Below are 10,483 nucleotides of genomic sequence, written 5' to 3' on the forward strand. Positions count from 1 at the left end.
GAGAGAAAGGAAGAGTGGCATGAGGGAACAGGAAAGAAAGAAAAAAGAAACCAAGGGGAGCAGAAAAAGCAAGGAAAGAAAGGAATGAGAAAGACGAGGAAGGAAAGATTGAGTGAAAGAGGGGAATAGGAAGGAAGAAGATGAGGGACCGAGGACGGGGAAGAGCGAGGGAGCCAGACAGGCAGTGGAGGGTGCTCTGGCCTCTCTCTCTCCACAGATGGCGGCCATTTTTTCTGGCGTCTCACGGCTCTTCCAGCCGGCCTTGGGGTGCCTCTCGGTGGAAACCAGCTGCCAAGGCCTGACACCCTGGTACTTCCTCATTGGCCTGCGCCTGGTGACTCTGGTCCTGGCCAGTGGGCCCTGGGACTCGGACCAGTCCTTCCTAGCCTGCGACTGGCTCTCGGAGAACACTGGGCCCCAGACCTTCTGCAACGCGGTTTGCTACAACCAGCACTTCCCGGCCCCCATGTTCGGCATCTGGGGCTTTGCCTTTTTGGCCACCATCTTCACCATCGGGCTGATGCAGCTCGTACGGAGCAGGAACGTCCAGGTGGTGGTAGTGGACAAGGACGTGGAGGGGTCGGCACCTGCTGGAACATCCAATATGGCCGCCAGACCAAACGTGACCACCGACGTCAAGCCGCTCAAGGCACCCAATATGGCCGACAATGCTAAGCCACTTGACCAATCCAAGATGGCCTCTAGCGAGCCCTGGCGCCACCTGGTCTTTGGCCTGTGTGTGGGGCTGCTGCTGGCCACGGAGATGAGCTTCCTGTGGGCCGTGCTGGCCCTGCAGATGCCAGCCATGTTGGCAACCTCCTTCCGCTGTGTCCCGGGGAGCCCGGCCTGCCCCTCCGTCCTGGAGTGCACCCTCCCGGGCCGGGCCGACAAGCACATGGCACTGGCCACCTTGGCCTTCACGGCCTGCATCAACATGGCTGCCTGCCTGGGTTACGGGATTATGGCGCTCAGGAGTAGGGCCTGTTGCCAGGGGCAACAGGGGGCAGGGGAAGGAGAGGGTTGTGGGGAGTGTGGGGGAGAGGGGGACTGTGGGGTGTGTGTGGGGAGCTGTGGGGGGAAGGCAGAGGCTGTGGGGGGAGTGGAGGGGGAAGGGGCGATAGTGGGGGAGACGGGGTGCTGTGGGGAGGGTGGAAGGGCCAGGGCAGAGGAGGAGAGTAGAGAGGACAGGGGGGCCCATAGAGGAGACAGGGGGGCCCATAGAAAGGGCAGGGGGGAGGGGTGGGGAGGGGGGATGGAGATGCAGGAAATAGATGGAGGGAAGGAGGAGGGGAGGCTCCTGAGGGGGGACTGGGAGGGGGGTAATGAGGAGAGTGGGGAGCTGGAGGGAGGCATGAGGTGGGGAAAGGACTGGGGGGTGAGTTTGGGGGAAGGGAGGAAGTGGGGAGAAGTAGGGAGGGGAGTGGACAGAACAGCAGTGATGGAGGGTGCCAAGATTGTTGTGGAGAGGGGGAAAGGAGGCTTCTACATGAGGGGTAAGGGGAAGCTCTTTGTACAGGGTCCCCTCGCCCGGCACTGGGACACGGCCCCTCTGGGTTGGGGTGTGGGGGCTGGGCACACGGGGACCCCTTGGCTGGAGCTGGGACATGGCCCTTCTGGGGTGGGGAACTGGGGCTATTCATAGAGGGACCCCTGGCCTGGTGCTGGGACAGGCCCCTCTTGGGCGGTCGGGGGCTGGGCACACGGGGTCCGCTCACCCGGTGCTGAGACAGGCCCTTCTGGGATGGGGCGCGGGACTACTTATATGGGGACAACTCACTGCCCCTCTCCTGGCACTGAGTTGCAGCCACTTCTTGTTCTTTACTAAGTGGCCATTAGGTGGCAGGTTCGCGCTGCCGTTCTAGCTCTGGATATGTTCCCAAGGGCCCCATGCCAGGGGCCGCATGCACCCCCCGTTTCTCCCTCACCTCCTACCAGGGTCCCCCCCATTCTCCCCCTGGATGCCTGGGCTCTGTTCATCCCCACCCCCCTTGATTTCCGGGACGTATGTAGATATGTAAATAGGCCAGCCTGTCTCGTTCCTTGTTTGCTAAATTATTTCTCTGCTGTCTGTCTGGCAGATCAGCAACTCCACGCACCAACCTGGCACACGCCACAGCACTGTGGGCGCAGCTGGGCCGGAAGGGGCTGTTATACTGGAATCTGCTAATTCCAAGCCGCAAGCGGTACTTTGATCTAGAGACAATTGCAGAGGCGTTTGAAGCTGCTGACTCAGCTGACAGAGGCCGGTGGGGGAGGGCTGAGTGTGTCCCCCATTTTCCCCATATAACTTTCCTGATTCCCCCCCAAATCCATAGAGCTCTACCCATCGATGCTTGGAACGTTCCCTGGAATTTTGGAACCAATGTGAGGTGGTGTTCCAAAGTTATCACATTATAAAGGGACCCCTGGCCCTGTGCGGAGATTCTTCTGTCTCCGGGGTGGGGCATGGGGGATGTTTATCCAGGGATCCTTGCCCAATGTGCAGATGCAGCCACCTCTGGGGAGGGGCAGAAAAACAGAGGAGTGCTATTGTGTCAAGTGATTGGCCTTTCCTTTGTTCTGTCAATAAAAACCTACATGCAAATTTTTTCTGAGTCTTCATATTTTGACTTAAAGTTTAGAGCCTGGGATCAGATTTAGGACTCAGGTGTCTCAATAGAAATCAAATCATTTGGTGCGGGGCAGGGGCTGGGAACCAGGACGATTGGGAACCAGAACTCCTGGGTTCTATCCCGAGCTCTGGGAGGGGAGTGGGGTCTAGTGCTTCGGGGCTGGGAGCCAGGATTCCTGGGTTCTATCCTCAGCTCTGGGGGGGACTGGGGGTTAGAGCGGTATGGTTGGGAGCCAGGACTCCTGGGTTCTCTGGGGGTGGAGTGGGGTCCAGTGAAGCTTCCTATCAGCCTGTATTGAAGCTGCTAAACTTGCCCCAAGGAGCCGCCCAGGGCGGTAATTTCTTCACCAGTCCCGAGCTTTTACGACCTTCCAGAGAACGAAGCACCAGGGGTTGTCATCCTGCTTGGCTGAGATCATCTCCTTTGGAGGAAGCCTTCCCCAACAACCTGAGCTCAGCAGCCCCTCCTTCATTCCTGGAGCTCATCAGGAAAGTTTGGAGCACCCTAAAGGAGTCAGCCTAAAGTCTCGAGAAGACACATGAAACCGAGACTAACTTTTCTGGAAGGGTCATGAGCAATTGGGGCCGCTGCTGAAGGAAACTGCAGATGCCTCCTTCCAACACACGTTAGGTCGCCTGGCGCTGCGGGATGATCCCATAGTTCCATCGGTTCTCGCTCATTCCAGAGGACTCTTAGAAAGAAGCCTACATCCGAACCCAAGCTCTATGAAAGCTAATCTCCTTGAGCCCACCACAGCCTGATTAATAAATTTTAAGACCAGATGGGCCCCCTATGACCACCTTGTCTGATCTCCCATATAACCTAGGTCACAGGTCTGCCCTCAATTAATTGCTCTTGGAACTAGAGCTTTTAGAAAAACATCCCATCAGATTTTTAAATAGCCAATTATTAACTATCCACTATGCCTTATTCCAATGGTTAATTCCCCTCACTGTTAAAATTTTATGCCTTGTTTCTAGTCTGAATTTGTCTAGCTCCAACTTCCATCTGTTGGGTCTGGACTCAGCTTTGTTTGCTAGACTGAAGAGCACATTAGCAAAGCTTTGTTTCCCATTGTAAGGGACCAGGGCGTGGATGGTATGGCCTAGCAGTCATTGCTGGGCTGGGGTCCACACATGAAGGATGGTAGTTGGTGAGCGGGGTTGAGGAATTGCTAGACCTGGGTTCAAAAGCAAGAATCAGGGTCAGAATCAGGCTGGGGTCAGGGACTGGAGATCAGGAGACAAGGTGAGGTCTGTAGTAAGAGCAGACCAGACATCTGTGTAGTTATCCAGACAACTTCTGGGGCCACCTTCCAGGGATAAAGAGTGCGCTTGACCAATGAGAGATTGCAGGGTACTGTCACTCTGGGTCCTTTGGGCGGTACTTCCCGTGGTGCCTACTCACTGCAGGGCTCCCGGAGGTGACTCTGCATGCCCTGCCAGTGGTACTGTGGGAGTGTCACCCGTCCCTGGCTTTGCAGTCCCCATGTGGGATCAAAACACCCTTTAACCGTCTCTCTGTTCAGCTAAACAGATTGAGCTCCTGGAGTTTCCCATGATTAGGGGTGTTGTCTAACCCTGCAATTGTTCTTATGCCTCTCCACTGAACCCCTTCTTCTCTGAAGGCCAGGACATGGAGCTGAAGCTGCTTTGGTGGCATCATGGATGATCTCCTGCTATCAAGGGATGAAAGCTGACATCCATGCTGATCCTGCTGGACCTTTCTGCACCACTCGACCCTGTCACATGTGCTATTCTGACAGCTGAAGGCCAGACAGGACCATCAGATCACCTAGTCTGGCCTCCTTATACTACAACCCGTTACATTTCACTCAGCCCTGTACTGAGCCGGATAAGTTGGGTTTGGCTGAAGCGTCTTCTAGAAAGACATCCCATCTGTCTCTGGAGGCCCTGCACTTTAAGAAAGATGCGGACAGATTGGAGAAAGTTCGGAAGAGAGCAACCAAAATGTTTGGAAAACATGAGCTATAAAGAAAGGTTGAAAGAATGGGGCGTGTTCAGTGTAGAGAGGAGAAGACTGAGAGGGGATAGAACTGCTTTCAAATACGTCAAGGGCTGCTCTAAAGAGGATGAAGAAAAAGAGCACTTGTGGCACCTCAGAGACTAACAAATTTATTTGAGCATAAGCTTTCGTGAATTACAGCTCACTTCATCGGAAAGCTTAAGCTCAAATACATTTGTTAGTCTCTAAGGTGCCAAAAGTACTCCTTTTCTTTTTGCGAATACAGACTAACATGGCTGTTACTCTGAAACCTGTCTAAAGAGGATGGTGATGAGTGGAGCTGCATGTCCGCCAGTGGGAGAAGAAGACAAAATTGGCTCAGTTTGCAGCAAGAGAGATGTAGGTAGGAAATTAGTGAAAACTTTCTAACTCTAAGGTAGCTCGTCACTGGGACAGGTTACCCAGGGAGGCTGTGGAACCCCCTACCTGGCCTTCATGCGAGCAGACCACTCTCATAGGCCGAGAGGAAACTGGCCGTATTGCCCCGTCATCCAGCTCAATAGATCCTTCCCTTAGACCTCTAGCCCTCAACTCCCTTGGAGTGAGATCCTGCAATGTTCTCCTTCCAGACGTGCAATTCCCTCAGCAGATCTGACATCAGCACTGACCCTGACATCCTGTTCGCTCTGGTGGCCAGGACTGGCTTAAACTCATCAAGCTAAGTACCATTGGTTTAGAACAAAAGCATCCTCACAGCAAGGAGATATCTTACGTAAGACCATATGGTCTGAGCTCATGAGGTGTCACTCACCTTCCACCCGGAGATCCTGGCAGGTCTAAAATCCTTCAGACCACCTATAGGGCCTGGTTCTGTTGGTGAAAGTGTCTGGTCCTTCAGTTCTTAGATGGTGTTTCTCTGCCTAGATCCATAACTGTTACTTTATCCAGGTTCAAGTCCTCTGTCTGCTAAGGCCTTGGGACCAGGTCAGACCAGTCTGGGGGTTGTTTCCCCAGCGGGTGAAATGTCTAAAGACTTGTTATCTGCCTTAGGGATTTGCATTAATTACATCCATTGCCGTTAGTTCCTGTAGGGACCATTCTTATTTCACCCATTGTGTCAGGAATACAATCACTACTGACCAGAAAGTTATATTTATACAGTAATCCTTGATTTGTCCATAGTCTCTGTCTAAACCCGGGCAAATGCTCTTTGGGTTTTTTTTTAAGTTTAGTGGCCAAACTGGAAAACGAGAAAGAAAAAAATATTCTGTATTTCTCAGCAAAATGAAACACCAGAAAATGACAATTTGGGCAGAAAGAACTGTTTCTTTCTGGGTGCTTTGAATGCCTTTTTTGATTTTGGCTAAATTTGGCTAAATTTTAAAACAAAAGGTACTTCGGAAATGAGAAGTTGAAGTATTTCATAGTGGGGGGTTGGGGCATTCTTTATTTTTATTTTGTGTGGGATTCTTTGTTAAATCTGGCTACATCTTGAAACAAAATGTTGTTTCCAAATGGGAAGCCAAAATATTTTGGTTATGGGTGATTTTTACCCTTTTTGGGTGGTATTTTGGGAGGTGAAATTGGTTACAATTTGAAACTGAACCTTCATTTGGAAACCAAAAGTCAGAATATTTCATTTTTGGGTTTGACCCCTTTTTTGTGCTTGGTTTTTTGGTTCAATCTAGCTGAACTTCTACCCTTTGGTGTTTTTTTGGAATTCTCCACATTGGCGAGGAGCTTCGGTTGCCTGAAAAATGTATTTTTGGGGGCAAATAAATTATTTGTGGGAAATAATCCACCCAGCCCTGCCTCGGTTCTATTGCTATCGAAGGGTCTCTGAGTACCCCGTGTGTCTGTGGCATTACAGTGTTGCTGTAATCACAGACAAGGTGGCTGAGCTCTGGGAGGAAGGATCAGCTCATGGAGGAAGAATAGCTGAATCTGAGGAAGATGGGGTGAAGCTGTGGGAGAATGGAAAGCGTATGGAGTAGTTTGAAGCCACAGTGCTGTCTGCTTTGGTTCAAACTGCAGACCCACTATTAGTCAGGTCTGAGATGTGGCTGTCTCTGGGGTGGGGCATGGGTGCTATTTATACAGGGGCTCCTTGCCTGGCATAGGCATGTAGCCACCTTTGGGGTGGAGCAGAGAAATGCCATTGAATTGAGTGTGCAACCTTGCTTTGCTCTGTCAATAAAAACATAGGCATAATTTTTTCCTATTTCCTCATAATTCAATTTAAGATTTTCTATCCCCAGCTCTGGGAACAGAGTGGGGTCTAGTGGGTTACAGTGCGGGGGCTGGGAGCCAGGACCCCTGGGTTCTATCCCTTGTTATGGGAGGGGATTGGGGTCTAGTGGATGGAGTAGGGTTGGCTGAGATTCTGGACTTCTGGCTTCCACTTTCACTCTTGGGTTCTATCCCAACAGCGATCCTTCCCAGAATAGGTGGAGCAGACAATCCCTTTGCCAGGTAATCTGGGAAAGGGCGGGGAGTCGGGTGTCTGGGAAGATGTTGATGTCTTTGTGACATATCTGGCATTTCTCTCTGTCTGCGGCTTTCCTGGGATGTGGAGCCCAGAGAGATAGAGGATCCCAGGACGAAGGAGAGAAAAGAGTCACAGAGAGTGAGAGAGGAGAGAATCTCAGACAAAGGTATCAGGGAAATGGGGTGTCATGCGGGGGGATGGGAATGGTACTGGAAGCTGGGCTGAGCTGAGACAGAAAGTATGGGGGAATGAGAAAGAAAGACTGGGGGTTCTTGGGGGCAGGGACTGCCACTCACTGTGCGTCTGCACAGGGCCCGGGGAGACGGGGACCCTGATCTTGGCCTGAGGGGGGTGGAGGGGTGTCTGCACAGGGCCCGGGGAGACGGGGACCCTGATCTTGGCCTGGGGGGGGTGGAGGGGTGTCTGCACAGGGCCCGGGGAGACGGGGACCCTGATCTTGGCCTGAGGGGGGTGGAGGGGCGTCTGCACAGTGCTCAGCACAATGCAGGACTGGACCTTGGGCTAAAGACGGAAAATCAGTGCAGCACCTGGAGCCATCGGGGCTCCAATCTCGGTCCAGGTCTGTAGGTATGGCCATAATCGCCATAATAAATAACGATTACAATAATGGGAAGAATGAATGTAACAAAGGATGAAAGGAAGAAGAAGGCGAAATGAAGAGAAGAAGGGAAGGAGAAGGAGAGAAAGGAAGTTTAAATGGGTATTAATTCAGGGCTGTTCTCTGGCCTATGGCATTCAGGAGTCAGAGTAGGTGACCCCAATGGGCCTCCTGGCCTTAGAATCTCGGGCTCCGAGGATTGTCTGGAAAGGCAGGAGTGTCGCAGCTGTAACTCCTCCGGGTTTACGTGACTTGCGCCCACGGGAGGGTTCCCCTGTGGACCTCGTGAATCCACCTCCCCGAGAGGCGGCAGCCAGGCGGAGAGAAGATTCTGCCGTTGACCTCGCGCTGTTTACACCGGGGGTTAGGTCGGCTTAATTACACCACTCAGGGGTTTGCAGCTCTGCCGGCGTCAGGTCTCAGCGGAGCCCAGCCCTGGGACAGACAGACAGACAGAAGCCAAAGGAATGAAAGCCCGGGAGCTAGCTCTGCTGCAGGTGGCATGCCGGTTGTGTTCCCGTCCCTCCTTGTCCCCCGTGTCACTCCATGTCACGCCTGTCTCCCGGCAGATGTTGGTCATCGTCTCCACGCTGGTGGGCCTGCTGCACCCGGTGCTGTCGGCGCTGTCGGGGGCTGTGCAATGGCAGGGCCTGGAGCACTGGTTCTTCCTGCTGGGCCTGCGACTGCTGGCCCTGTACTTTGCCAGTGCGCCGTGGGAGAGCGCGCAGCAGGATATGGCATGTGCCTGGAGTCCCGGCCAGGATGAGGAGACCCGGCGCTTCTGCACCTCGGTCTGCTACAACCGCCACTTCCTGGCACCCGTCCTGCCCACCTGGGGCTTCTCCTTCCTCATCGCCCTGCTCCCCATCACCATCATCAGAATGCTGTACCCCAAAAAGGATCCTCACGCCAAGGGGGGGCAGGAGGTCGCTGCATCGGCCACATGCCACAGGGCCACTGAGCACAGGTTGGCGGGAGAATCGCATGTGGCCGCCAGACCCAAGAGGGGAGGGCAATCCAACAGAGCCACTAAATCCAACGTGGCTGCCGTGGCCCGGGAGATGGGAGACTCCAACATGGCCGCCACCCCCAGGCTGGTTGGCGCGACCAATGTGGCTGCCAGAGCCAACACAGTTGGGGTCAGTGGTGTGACCGGCTCCCCGGCAGGACCCGACATGGCCGCCCAGCCAGCCTGGTATGCGAGCGTCATCACCGTGTGCATCGCCGTGCTGCTGGCCACTGAGGTCGGATTCCTGTGGGCCTTGCTGGCCTGGCAGCTGCCCATGGTGTCAGGGCCTTCCTTCCCCTGCTTCCCCGGCCCCCTGGCCTGCCCCAGCGTCCTCGAGTGCGCCGTGCGGGGCCAGGCCGACAAGCACATGGCGCTGGTCATCTTGGCCCTCACGGCCTGCTTCAGCATCCTGGTCTGCCTGACCTATGGGGGCGTGTGGGTAGCCTTGGCCACCTGTTGCCGTGGGAGACAGGAGGGGGAGCGGGCCCTAGAGGGGGAACACCTGAGGTGCTGTGAAGGGTGGGAAGAGAGGGGGATGGGGGAAGGCAGGGTGCTGAGGGGGCCCTGGGAGTGTGGGGAGTGTGTGGGGGATGCCTGGATGGGGCCTACTGGGATAGGGGAGGGGGCTGGGTAGGGGGGCAGGAGGGCAGCAGAGGTGTAGGAAGGGAGTGGGGATGGAGGGGGGAATGGGTGTGGGAGTGGGGGGCTACAGGGATTGGGCTGAGGTGGAAGGAAAGTGGATGGGGAGATGGGAGTGGAGATGGGGTAATACTGGGTGACAGGCAGAGAAAAATATTCAACCAGACCTTTTTTGGGGAGAAAAGTTTGTCACTAGCTACAGAGATCTGAGTCTCGTTGGCCGGGAAGGACTTGAAGGTTCACAATATAATTTTTGAAGGGCCTGAAATTATTCCAGGGAAGATGCCCCATTAGCTAGCATTATTAGGTCCAGGATTTCCAAGGCTGTTTCAGTGGGACTGGAGAAGTTTATCTGTGGGGAGTGGGGTCTAGTGGGTTAGAGCAGAGGGGGCTTGGCTCCAGGACACCTCGGTTCTATCCCCAGCTGTGGGAGGCGAGTGGGGTCTGGTGGTTATGTTACCCGGGGTTCTTTCAACCCAAAGCTTTTGGTAACTTTTGCTCTGTGCGAGGTGGTGTCAAGAAATAAATCAGGGGAGACACGGCCATCCGACTGATAGATGGCTGGCACAAAGAGGACAACGCAAGAGTGCTTTCACTTAAAGCTAAACTTTACTTAGTCTCAATCACTTACACACATCTGCAAAAGGTTAGTAAGACACCCCCAATCCTCGAGAATTACCAAAGCTGAGTGTGGCTCTCGCGTGGCCAAATCTTCCGTCTGCTGGTGGGGACTGCAAGACGTATCCAGAGGGAGAGTCCAAAAAGAATCCAACTACCTCAAACTTTCTCACCTTGTTTATACATTAGTAATAGAATGGCATATCCCTTAGAGAAAACTTGTTAAGTAAGAAGTTTCAATAGTCAAGCAAGAGGTTCCTTCTGATTATCGATTAACCAGGTGTGGCTTTTTCCAGAATTTGCAGCCTTGAGGCGCCCAGGAGACATTCCTGGGGCAAATCCTGCTCTTCTAAAATGCATGCATCAGCCACTTCAACACAATTCTTATCAGGAAGGACGCGGGGGGTCAAGCTGCTCTCTCTGTGGCACCCAAAGACCCTCCTCCCCTCCTGCCTTGGTTAAGCTAAGCATGATGACTTGGTCAATTTACAGCCCGCTGACTTGGCTGCTTTTAGCAATAAGCCATAGTGGTT

The sequence above is a fragment of the Lepidochelys kempii genome, chromosome 6 (assembly GCF_965140285.1).
Source record: "Lepidochelys kempii isolate rLepKem1 chromosome 6, rLepKem1.hap1, whole genome shotgun sequence".
NCBI classification, from domain to species: Eukaryota; Metazoa; Chordata; order Testudines; family Cheloniidae; genus Lepidochelys; species Lepidochelys kempii.